The 13287-nt window shown below is 36.7% G+C and overlaps 2 non-coding genes across 2 annotated transcripts; both read left to right on the forward strand.

Annotated features, from left to right (window-relative positions):
• Positions 1 to 10084: 10084 nt before the first annotated feature.
• LOC127642818 (U2 spliceosomal RNA) lies at positions 10085 to 10275 on the forward strand. Its single transcript, XR_007970418.1, has one exon. It is a non-coding gene; the product is annotated as a U2 spliceosomal RNA (small nuclear RNA).
• Positions 10276 to 12352: 2077 nt separating this feature from the next.
• Positions 12353 to 12516, forward strand: LOC127642816 (U1 spliceosomal RNA). The gene has a single exon (XR_007970416.1). It is a non-coding gene; the product is annotated as a U1 spliceosomal RNA (small nuclear RNA).
• The last annotated feature ends 771 nt before the right edge of the window (positions 12517 to 13287 follow it).

Below are 13287 nucleotides of genomic sequence, written 5' to 3' on the forward strand. Positions count from 1 at the left end.
TATAATAATAGGGGGTAGATCTAGGTAGGTTATTTTGGTGCAACAACATGCAATAATGGGAATAAAAACAAAATGTGCAGTCTATTTAATATAACAAAACACATTTTATGAAAGATCTTCAACATCAACTTCATTTAAAAAAAACCATTTGTGCTTAAAAGTAATACAGTTAAATCCAGTTACCATCTTAGTGGGGTTTGTTACCTAGAAGTAACAATGCGCAACAAAGGAATATTATTTTTATGCATTCATTCTCATAAAATTTTCAAAAACTGGATAGAAAACCAATTTGTGTTGTTTAAAACAGACTAAAGAACAAACAACACTGGTGGGTCATTCAGTATTTACACAAATCATGGATGAGCCACTTCTTCATCTTAGGTTACTGTGTGTGAAAGGCGAAGAAACAGTTTTTGTCAGGAGTGTGACACAGAAACACGTCACATTTCATGCACTTGACCTTGATTATGCCATTGCATCCAGGATATTTGCACCTCCCTCTGTTTTCACTGTAGACAGACCAGTGGTCTATGCGGTCCAAGCGGACTGGGGCCGGGGGTAGAGGTGCAGTTGCGCCGCGTCTTTTTTTCAGGTCTAAACCTGCCTGGACACTCAGAGATGGACGTCCCCTCTTCCTGCAAAGTGTGTCTTTTTGCAGAGGCAGCTTGCCACCTCAGATTTGAAGTCCATCAATCTCAGCTGCTCCTTTTGTTCCACACCACAACTGGTGGAATCTCTTCTGTAAAGCAGCCAAGCCTCCACCATCGCCACGTCCATCATGTGGAAGAAGAGGCGAGATACTATTTCTTGGATCGCACTTTGGTGCGATACAGTGCGATAAGGGAATCAAGGAGGTCTACTCCACCCATGCTTTTGTTGTAGATAGACACAATGTTTGGCCTTACCACCTCCACCACTTTTTGGGTCTTCTTGTCCCATCTCTTGACCAAGGTTGTGGGGTAGGCTGCTGCATAGGTACTTAGCAAGTGGACTGAACGGTTATCATGCCACTTCACTGCTCTCAGGTTGACGCCCTCAAATTTCGTTTCCTTCTCTTCAAAGGTCCCTCTTCCTTTTTTCTTCATTGTTTTGTCTTCAGTAAAGGTGCAATTGGGCAACCTTGAGGATCTCACTGTTCCAACACTATGGATTTTCATTTTCTCAAGTTGGACTTGTAGGTCGATGCTGCAGAACCAGTTATCAAAAAACAACTTGAAGGACTGGTTGGTGGGAATGACTGAACACAGCTTTAGAACAATGTTGCCACTGGCACCAATGTCTGGCTTCCTTCAGCTCGAGTGATGGTTCCAGTGTAGACCTCAAAGTTGTGAATGATGCTATGGCAGTCAGCAAGGATAAATATTTTATACCCCCAGCGTTTTTTTTTTTTTTTTTTTTGGATTGTATGATTTTAAACTGCTTTTCCCTTTGAACGACACAATCTGTTCATCAACACAGAGCATCTCATGCATTGGAACAGTATTGAAGCTCTTCTTCAGAGCTGTCAGGAGAGGACGAATTTTGAAGAGCGCATCATGCCGAGGCTGACCTGCTGGGATGTGGTTTTCATTGTTGCTGAAGTGGAGGTATCTCTTGATGGTCTCCCAGCGATTCACTGACATAGTGTTGGCAATGCAGTCCACCCTTGCAGCTGTGCTCCAGTACAATCGTGTTTTTGGAAAGTTGAAGACTGCCATGTACTGTGCAATGCCAATGAACCGCTCAATCTCTTTTAAAGTAACGTTAAGCGGCTTATTTATGTCACACTGGCTGGCATACAAGTTGCTCTGTGTGACGATGTTTTCAATTGCATCTTCTATCAGGTTTCTGAAGTAGTCAATTTGTGCTTTTACCTCTGTGGCCTGAGGAAGACTGATTTTCAACTGGGGACAGGGGGTATACTTTTTCGCCAGTTTTCCATGTGAGATTCAGGTCCTTAGCTTTTATGTATGCTTGTTCCTCTTCGTCCTCTTCCAGCTCTCCATCTCTTTCTTCAGCATCTCTATCTGGTGGTATCAATAAGCACATAGCAATAAACACATCAATAGGTATCAATAAGCACATAACAAGCAATAGTTGCCAGCTAGTCTAACTAATCTAACTAATTATCTAATATTACCCTAGTATTATTTCTAATGGCTGGTAATCATTATAGAATGCATTGTACATTGCATAAATTATACTTAAACCTAACACTCAACACTCCATTACCTGACTCATCACTTTCTCCCTCATTGATAGGTCTTTCCTCCTCATTTTCCTCATCACTACCATCTAACTCATCCTCACTTTCATCATGTGGAACAACCAAAACAGTGTCCACTGCCTGACTCCTCTTTCTGCCATAGAATGGTATGTTCATTGTCACTGAAAAAGATAATTACACAATTATTATATGTATCTGGAAATATTGGAGGCAGATTGAACATTTGGTGTGCACACACGCGCACACACACACACACACACACATCTGAGCTTACAAAGCTACAAATTCTAGGCTATGCCTATGCATACTTATAGCTAAACTGTCATCATAAATATTGTTATTGTTATTAAGTATTTAAAAAAAACAAGGCAAATACTGACAAATACTTTAATAAATCTTTGTATCCTTCCATCTGTGTGAAATGTTATATTGCTGATAATATTGTATTGCTAACTAGCATGAAAACAGGGAATTCTCATTCCACTGTTGCATATTGTTGCTTTGAGGCAACATGGCTATTTTACCCATTTACAAAAGAAATATTCAATGAAAACATAATCAACAGAGTGAAATTAAATCAGAACTTACCCAAAATTGTGAAAAAAATTTTTTTCATGGAAATCCTAAGGAAAATGTCACTTTTTCAAAGTTTTGTGGAGCTGAAAAACATGGCTGCCGCATGTGAGTGCAGGTGAGAAAAGACATTGAAAAGGGGTTGGACAAGTCATTTGATCAAATACAAGCATTCTATTGGCTTTTCATACTTCCTCCAGATTAAAATAAGCTTTTTTTTTTGGTGTATGATTTTGTAAGCCTGAGAATATGAGGGAAAATGGGTATGTTACCCTGAAGCAACACTATGCAATAGAGGTTCTTTTTATGTCTCTCAATCACATTCAAGTTGTGATTTGTCCAAAACTTTTATTTAGCTTCTTTTGAGCCATTCAGCAGAGGACTTACTCCTATGTGTTGGATCATTATCTAGCTGTATAATCCAGTTGTGTTTGAGCTTCACTCATGGACTGATGACCAGATGTTCTCCTTTAGGATTTTCTGGTAGGGAGCAAGTCTATGGAGCCAGAAATATGCCAAAACAATTTGAATTGTGTAAATTTGAAATATTAGATGTTTGAATTATAATTGTGATTTTTGCCAAATTTAATATTACGTTGTATTTTAAATAGTTTTTAATTTTTTTAAACTCCAATCCTGGACATTTCATATTGAAGTGAAGACACTTTTTATGGCACAATTTTATAAATCTGTATTTTCAAACAGCACATTTTTGGTTCTGAATTCTTACACTGTAAATATCCCGTTTTAAAAAATATGGAGAAGAAATTCAGAACACAAATTCAGATCTACAGAAAGTGGGTCAGAGGTCAAGCGTTCCACAGGGAAGAGTAGAGGGTCTCGGAAAAGTCGAACGGAGCATTTTGGCCAATTACAGCTCGAGGTTCAATAATTCTCTGGTGCAAGCGTGATTCAAAAGGTCGCCATTCTGACCATGAAGTGGTTCTTAAACTTTTATGATTAATATTTTTATGGTTAGCACATTCTCCGCGATATGAGACATTTGTCTGAGCGGTCTCTGGTATTTGTTTTAGTATAAAGTATATTTAGTATGAAAGTGATTAGTAAGAGTAAGCATCACATATAACTCAATAATTCATGTAATTCTGCTTCTGTGATCGGAATCCACATCAGATCCAAGTCGGATGTTATTTCAAACACTTGTTGGTGTTTGTAAGTGAGTTTTGAGCTCAAGACTTGAACATCAGGAATGATCGTTCAGATGTGTGTGATTTAGCATGCGTGATTACAATATACCGATTCATTTCATGTAGCTTATTGTAAGGCATTTAATGGCTAATTTACACACCGAACTCCAACAAACGTTACAAACACATTATGACTGTCATTCACACATGTGCACATATTGATGTTCAGTCATTATGCCATTTATTTTTAGTTTGAGTCCGAATCATTTTAAACTGAACATTTCACGTGTTCTTGTCATAAATCTTCAAAGCTGCAAAATAAGTTTAAACAAGCAGCATAAAAAGGTTAGATTTTGGGTAATGTTGATTATTGGTTGGTATTTCAATGCAAAAATCTGTCTTATTAACTACCAAAACTAATCTAGTTCAGGCACTGTCAGATCTGATATTGCACTGCGCCTTGAGTATTTAAATGAGGTAATTTTCCCTTTCACACATGCAACCAGGTAAATTACAGGAAAATTGTTGGGTTGCCTTTACTGGTAAATGTGCTGTTCACACATACCATCAAAATGAACATGTAAATGTACTAATGATACTCCTTCTCATTAAGGGAAATGGCCAGAGCTAAATTGACCAATTATTTTCAAAAAGGGTCGTGTTCACACGTGACCTAACCTGAAAATACAGTCAATTGTCTGGAAAAGGCTGTATGTGTGAAAGGGGCTATTGTCGCTCCTGTTTAAAGGCTTGTTATAGGTTGCGCTTCACAACATTTGCGCCGTTGTCTGATCTGCATAATTCCTTTAGTGAATATTAGTTTGGGTTTATGGGGCCGCCTGGATGAGTGTGAACATCAGCTGCATCCATGTTGATGTTTTGTTTTTTCACAACTGTCATATTGGCCAGAGAAATATTTACAAAAAGATCTTGGTGCAGCTTTTTAATGACTTCATTTGTTGATTTTAGACATGCAAGTGAACACACATGAACCAACTGATAACCAGATTCTAAACACAAAATGACAGATACTGCAGCAGTTGTATGTATATGGTTTCTCATCTCGCAGTACCAGAAATGTACAATTTGAATTCAGCTGGGCATCACATTCACTTTTCAGGGTTCTCCTAAAAAGTTTCCATTTGATGTTCACTTGTATTTTATGATCGCATGATTTATCTTAGATTCATCTTTTACATCTCAAAAATCTTTTAACAACAGTGTGTAACATTGTTATATTCACTGTAACAACTACACAATGTAATAAGTTAAATGTAATGTTCATAATATAAATAGTTGAAGTCAGAAGTTTCATTAAAATGCATTTTTAACCACTCCACAGATTTCAGATTAGCAAACTATAGTTTTGGAAAGTCGTTCAGGACATCTACTTTGTGCACGAGTAATTTTTCCAACAATTGTTTACAGACAGATTGTTTCACTTTTAATGGATTATATCACAATTCCAGTGGGTCAGAAGTTTACATACACTTAGTTAACTGTGCCTTTAAGCAGCTTCTGATAGGAAAATTGGAGGTGTATCTGTGGATGTATTTTAAGTCCACCTTCAAACTTAGTGCCTCTTTGCTTGACATCATGGGTAAATCAAAAGAAATCAGCCAAGACCTCAGAAAACTATTTGTGGACCTCCACAACTCTGGTTCATGCTTGGGAGCAATTTCCGAATGCCTGAAGGTGCCACGTTCATCTGTACAAACAATAGTACACAAGTATAAACCCCATGTGACACATTCGGTCTCCTAGAGATGAACATAGTTTGGTGGAAAAAGTGCAAATCAATCCCAGAACAACAGCAAAGGACTTTGTGAAGATGCTGGTGGAAACAGGTAGATGAGTATCTATATCCACAGTAAAACGAGACCATTATCGAGATAACCTGAAAGGCTGCTCAGCAATGAAGAAACCACTGCTCCAAAACCACCATAATAAAGCCAGACTACAGTTTGCAAGTGCACATGGCGACAAAGATCTGACTTTTGGAGAAATCTCCTCTGGTCTGATGAAACAACATGACCATAATAACCATCGTTATGTTTGGAGGAAAAGGGTGAGGCTTGCAAGCCGAAGAACACCATCCCAACTGTGAAGCATGGGGGGCAGCATCATGTTGTGAGGGTGCTTTGCTGCAGGAGGAACTGGTGCACTTCACAAAATAGATGATAGATGATATCATGAGTAAGGCACATTATGTGGATATATTGAAGCAATATCTCATGATATCAGTCAGGAAGTTAACACTCGGGGTCATTGTCCATTTGGAAGACCCATTTGCGACCAAGCAACGAAAATCTTTGGGCTGAACTGAAAAAGCATGTGTGATCAAGGAGGACTACAAACCTGACTCAGTTACACCAGTTCTGTCTGGAGGAATGGGACAAAATTCCAGCAACTTATTAAGAGAAGCTTGTGGAAGGATCCCCAAAACATTTGACCCAAGTTAAACAATTTAAAGGCAATGCTACCAAATACTAACAAAGTGTATGTTCACTTCTGCCCCACTGGGAATGTGATGAAACAAATAACAGCTGAAATAAATCATTCTCTACTATTATTCTACATTTCACATTCTTAAAATACTTTTTATATTGCTAAATTTAAGTTTATTACATTAGAGAAATATTAGGTTACGTTTTTATCTATAATATTTTATTAAAAATTTAATAATTGTGTAAATGGGACCTGCTCCATCATTTTGAGTTGCTTTGACCCAGAAACACATTTTGAGCTTCATGGACTGAATTAAAAAATGAATGTTTCAGCTTTATTATTATATAATTAAGTTTCTAATCATTAATATCCTCTTCAGTGTCTTTGGCTCATGTATAAATACAAACATAAATATATAACTGTGATTGTAAGAGCCATAATTTGAATAATTAAAACGTAACACTAAAAGGTACAAACATTTCAGTAGATATTTAAATTAGTTTGTTTATGTTATCTAAGTCAAGCAGTTCCCGCTGTTTATTGTAAAATGGTTTTCCCCGCTTATGTATTGGTCTGTCTTAATGCCTTTAAGATTGGCATTTCCTGAATGATTGGCACCTTTCCTTAAGAACACAAGAAAGACGGAACAACACAGTTTTTGACCGAGTTTATCGAAGTTTATTTTTGTTCCTGTTAATTGTGCAAGAATTTTCAGTAAATGATTGAAATTCAATGAAGACCCGAGTCAATTCTTTGCTCATGAAGAAACGAGACAGTAACGAAGGATTATTGCTACTACATTGATTATTATTATAATTAGTGTGATACTGGAGTATTCACAGCGCTTCACTTTTTCCACATTTTGTTATGTTACAGCCTTATTCCAAATGGATTAAATTCATTATTTTGCTTAAAATTCTACAAACAATACCCCATAATGACAACATGAAGTTTGTTTGAAATATTTGCAAGTGTATTAAAAAGAAAAAAAATCACATACACAAGTATTCACAGCCTTTGCCATGACACTCCAAATTGAGCTCATGTGCTTCCTGTTTCCACTGATCATCCTTGAGATGTTTCTATAACTTGATTGGAGTCCACCTGTGGTAAATTCAGTTGATTGGACATGATTTGGAAAGGCACACACCTGTCTATATAAGGTCCCACAGATAACCGTGCATGTCAGAGCACAAACCAAGCCATGAAGTCCAAGGAATTGTCTGTAGACCTCCGAGACAGGATTGTATGGAGGCACAGATCTGGGGAAGGGTACAGAACAATGTCTGCAGCATTGAAAAACAGGACAACGACCCCAAGCACACAGCCAAGATAACAAAGGAGTGGCTGCGGGACAACTCTGTGAATGTCCTTGTCTTGAACCCGATTGAACATCTCTGGTGAGGTCTGAAAATGGCTGTGCACCAACGCTCCCCATCCAACCTGATTGAGCTTGAGAGGTCCTGCAAAGAAGAATGGGAGAAACTGCCCAAAAATATGTGTGCCAAGCTTGTAGCATCATACACAAAAAGACTTGAGGCTGTAATTGGTGCCAAATGTGCTTCAACAAAGTATTGAGCAAAGGCTGTGAATACTTATGTACATTTTATTTATTTTAATAAATTTGCAAAGATTTCAAAAACTTCTTTCATGTTGTCATTATGGGGTATTGTTTGTCGAATTGAGGAGAAAAATGAATTTACTCCATTTTGGAATAAGGCTGAAACATAACCAAATGTGGATTAAGTGAAGCGCTGTGAATACTTTCCAGATGCACTTTATTTATATATTTAAATATATATGCATATTAGTAGTAGAGCTGGGCTGATATTTTTCAGCAAGTTGACTATATTCGATATCTCGATAATTATGTATTTGCTCTAAAATGGCTCAAAAGTGTTTTACTAAGAACATTTAATATAGACGACCAATTAAAACAAACTATTGGCAGACAAACAGTCCAATATAAGTCAATCTCTCATGTGTTATATATATATATATATATATATATATAATGGTACATAAACTAGTTTTAATGTGATATTCAGTATGTGGAAAACATGTATTGAGTATTTTAAAGTTGTATATAGTCTCCCCTGTTTTACTGATAATCAATATTCAGCTAATTAAGAGTCTGTGATATATGATTTATTTTTAAATGGTTTGTTTTGGTTTTGGGGATACTGTATTAATTTGATATGTTCAGGTCTTGGAAAAAGTCTTAAATTTGAAACTCTGCAGCAACCTTGTTAAAGCAAGAGGAGTTTTAAAAGTGTGAAAGAGATTTTGAGAGCTGCGTGTGGAGGGAAAGATTATCAGAAAATAAACATTTACATTTTGGTCTGTTTCTCACACAGAACTATTGTATGATTTATACTGGGATAACACACAAGTCTTGCACAATTTTAGTCCAAAAAATCAAACGCTGATACATGACTGTATTTAATATCTATACAGAGTATTAATCTGTTTAAATGTTTTGAAAATAACCAACAATTATTCACATTGTGACATCAAATAACTAATTTCAGAGAAACTTAATCAGAGGAAAGATAAAGATTTGTTGATGAATTCATCTTAACATGGAGAAGGCTCTCTTTTTAATATTAATGTATGAAAAAGACTTCGTCATTGGACACATGCCAAGGCACGTCAGCACGTCCTGTTTAATATTCATGAGCTCGCTTTCGCCATAGTGGGTTTCGTAATTTGCGGGAGAAAAAAAAACGGTTCAGGTGGATTTTTACACGGTTTGGTGCAAGACAAGCGACACCTGTGAGTATCTAAACATTTAAAACTTGTAATTTGATTATTTAGACTACTTTTATGTACTTAAATGCTTGTAGTCCCGTAAACTAGGATTAATCCGCCGAGAATGTTTTAAGAACAACGTTAGTACATCAATTTCGAGCTTTTTGATTGGTTTTTTCGCCGTTGTTAATCAGTGTAGGCTAATCTGAGACAACCGTCCAATTTGAGGCGTTTAAATGAGAAAATAAAGACATTTCTCACGTGAACTGTGTCCGTTAAATACACCGATGGATGAAGTCAGTCACAATCAAATCAGATCAAACTTATTCAACGGGTTGCTGATATTTAACGCTCATTCAAGGATTTGCAAACACCAGTTTGTGCTGATTTCCCGCTTTATTGTTTCAGTGTAGATCTGTCAAGATTGATGTCGCTAAAATGTTTGTTGAAATAGTCGTTGAAAGGGTTTGCAGCTTTTCTCGTCGTCAGTGATTGTAGTTTGATGTCGCAGACGGACTTGCAGTTCCACATTTCACCACATGAGGGCGTCAAAGGAAATAAATGTGGCAAAAGCTTCATTTTCTCCTGTTGTTTTGTGAATCTGGTGTCAGAACATGAGCAGAGAGACTTTCCTGTGAAAAGCGGATTATTTTAGGATTATAAAGAGACTCTAAATAGTTTTATTATCCACAAACTCTGTTCTCGTGTTTGATTGGATGATGGAGAACTCATGATAACAGAGGGAGGAAAAATGTCCGCGTATTTTGAAGGTTTTTCGGCTTCTTATTGACGAGAATCTCAAAACTCTTCACACAGTCTCTGAGTGGGGCTTTAATTTTGAAGTTTGTATTTGTAAGTAGTTTATAGTTTGAAATGGTCTGATATTATTATGAATAAGACCGTCAGTGAGATCTGTAGTTGTCTGAATGACTCCCTTTGCTCGGATCCTTATTTCGGTATCGCTTCTCGGCCTTTTGGCTAAGATCAAGTGTAGTATCTGTTCTTATCAGTTTAATATCTGATACGTCCCCTATCCGGGGACCATATATTAAATTGATTTTTGGATCAGGGAGATGGAATAGGGGCTTGCTCCGTCCACTCCACGCATCGACCTGGTATTGCAGTATCTCCAGGAAGGGTGCACCCCCCTAAAACTGTCAAGAAAAGACCTGAATAATTGTGTATATGATGCATTAACTTTGAGTGTAATATTAAATGCTCATATCGATCTAATGTAAATCCAGTTTGTGTAATAAAATCGCTAAGTAGTTTTATTCGCGCTTCAATCGAACATCTCATCTATAACGGACGCGAGATTAAGATCAAAAACATGTTTCAGTGTTAAAATATATTCAGCAGTAAAATCTGAAGACACTGGAATCATAAAATGTGCTTCTTTATCTCTGATAACACTAAACAAACGCAATTCTCCCGGCTTGTGTAGCTAATGCGCATGCGCGTTCTCTATTTGATTGACAGGCGATATCAGTTTCTGAAATGTGATTGGCTCTTTTACCTTTAAGGCGGGACTTCCTTTCTACATCCGTTGACCGTTCCCAATTTCAAAACTAGTCTCTTATGGAGGACCTAATGTGACAATATTACAAATAAATATAAAGAGTCCAGGATTTTTATTCTGGTGCATCATTAAAAATGTTTTACATATAAATTAACTAATTATCAAATCTGAAGTAGTTATACTTTTATTTCCTTAAGAATGATTGTATTGATTTATTTCCACATATATTATTTTCTATACTTATGTTTATTGATTGATTTATTTGTACATTTGCACATAAATAGGAAGATGGGATAGAATAGGGTTCAAAACAGTGTTACTATGAATGCAAACTTTAATACAGTGAAAAGACTCTTAAAATAAAATATTTGATGCCATGAGTGTACCTTCATTTACTATTATTTTGAATATGGAATATGAAGCAATGTGAAAACAATTTAACATTTTAACTTTTGCTGACCTATTATGCTTCACAGAGTTAATGTGCGCTTCTAAATCACTTGTACCTTTATTAGCAACTGACACACAAGTGCAGCTTTACATGTCATACATTCCCACGGACCTCCACATGGACGAAAGCATGGGAATATTTTGTGCAAGTAACAAATCAGATATCTCTGCACCAGAAAAATCATACAGACATACGTCGGGTTGACTTATTTCACTCAGTTTGGCAAGTACCCATGATAAGTATCACCCTGGTAACTGCATAGCAACCACATGGGCTTACCCTAGCAACCAAGTAACAAATTATATATCTCTGCACCAGAAAATAGTAGAGGCTACCAGTTTGACTTATTTCACTCATCATGGCAAGTGCCCATGATGAATATCACCCTGGTAACTGCCTCGCAACGAGATGTGGTTACCTTAGCAACCAAGTAACAAATATCATATATCTGCACCAGAAAATCGTAGAGATTTCCTGGTTGACTAATTTCACTCAGGATGAAAAGTAGCCAAGTATTGTATCTCCCTGGTCATTGCCTAGCAACCAGATGGGGTTACCCTAGCAACCAAGTAACAAATCACATATCTCTGCACCAGAACAAAGATTTCAGGTTTTGTTCATGGGACTCAGGGTAGCAGGGATCTATCTATCTATCTATCTGATAGACTGAATGGTCAGTATAATCTTTAAACTTTGAACTTTTAAAACTACTACTTAAACTTATAACAACTTCAAACTAAAAACCTTCAAACTTTTACAACTACTTCAAACTTTATTGCTAGGCTTTTTCAAGCCAACCTAAAGTTTGTCCACAAACTTTTCAATCTAGAAATAAATAAATACACGTGGAATTAAAAAAATACAGTAATACAAAAGGAAATAAAGCCAAGTACTAGTTTATGTCTGATATGAAAATGTTTTATTTCAGTAGTACACCTTATTAATTTTTTTTACAATTCTTTGCAAATATTTTATTTTTAATATTGTCACTTTAGGTCCTCCATAGTCTGGAGCTCAAAGCTGATTGGTCCGTGTGTGCGGCTCTGTTGTACACTGACTCTAAACATTGCAGCAAGTCACATCGCAATGCATCATCGGTTACATTCCTTGTAAACTGGGTGTAATTGTAAATATTTGTTAATAACATGTAATAACAATGTGTATTAGTCATGAAGTATGTGTATTTGAATGTGTATCACCATCGACGTGAATAGTAGTGAGCAGAATGACTCCTCTGATTGGCTCGCTTTCAATTCATACTTACCTGGCAGGGGAGACACCATGATCATGAAGGTGGTTCACCCAGGGTGAGGCTCAGTCATTGCACTCCGACTGTGCTGACCCCTGCGAATTCCCCAAATGTGGGAATCTCGACTGCATAATTTCTGGTAGTGGGGGACTGCGTTCGCGCTCTCCCTGATTCTCTGGTTAAAGGCAGATTAAAACAATTAGCATTAGCATATATCAGAGCCTTGTAGGAAGAGAGTTGACAACGGAAGTTATAAATGCTTGATCGTCACGTGATTCACGTAGACTTCAGATAGTTCCAGGAAGTGCTTTGGCGGGCATTTCAAACTGTTAGAGTGACAGAACTGCGATTTCTGGTAAGTAGTAGTCAATAAATGCATTTATTTTATATATTTATGTAACACACCGACATATGTATGTAGCTTGAGTATGTTGGTACAGCGATGTTGTTCTTTTAAAGATCAAATCAGCTAATATTTGAGGATTACCGTTATTTGCCTCAACTTATTTCAGGCTAGGGTTTCTGTTGCGTTTTTATGTTACCTCATGTTCATTGTTTTCACTAATCTCATGGTCACTAATGTCATATTTATGACTTTTCAGATAGTACAGAGACAGGCTGGTGACAGGTGATGTCCAGCTCAGCACCGCACAATGGGTCAATGAACTATTAACTATTAGCAGCAGTTACGGAAATGTCAATATAGTGAAATGAAGCTTATTGTTTACAATTCTATATATAGTAATATAATTATTTATGTATTATAAATATTATATATCTAATGTATAATTCTTACAATACTTATTCATATACACAATATATTCAGCTTTAAAACAACTTAAGCATACTCGTATATAAACTGCCGTTCAAAAGTAATGAGGCTGAAAATTCAGCTTTTACAATGAATAGGGTGTTCGTTACTAACTTTATCCAGCTCCAATC

The sequence above is a fragment of the Xyrauchen texanus genome, unplaced genomic scaffold (assembly GCF_025860055.1).
Source record: "Xyrauchen texanus isolate HMW12.3.18 unplaced genomic scaffold, RBS_HiC_50CHRs HiC_scaffold_863, whole genome shotgun sequence".
Taxonomy (NCBI): domain Eukaryota; kingdom Metazoa; phylum Chordata; class Actinopteri; order Cypriniformes; family Catostomidae; genus Xyrauchen; species Xyrauchen texanus.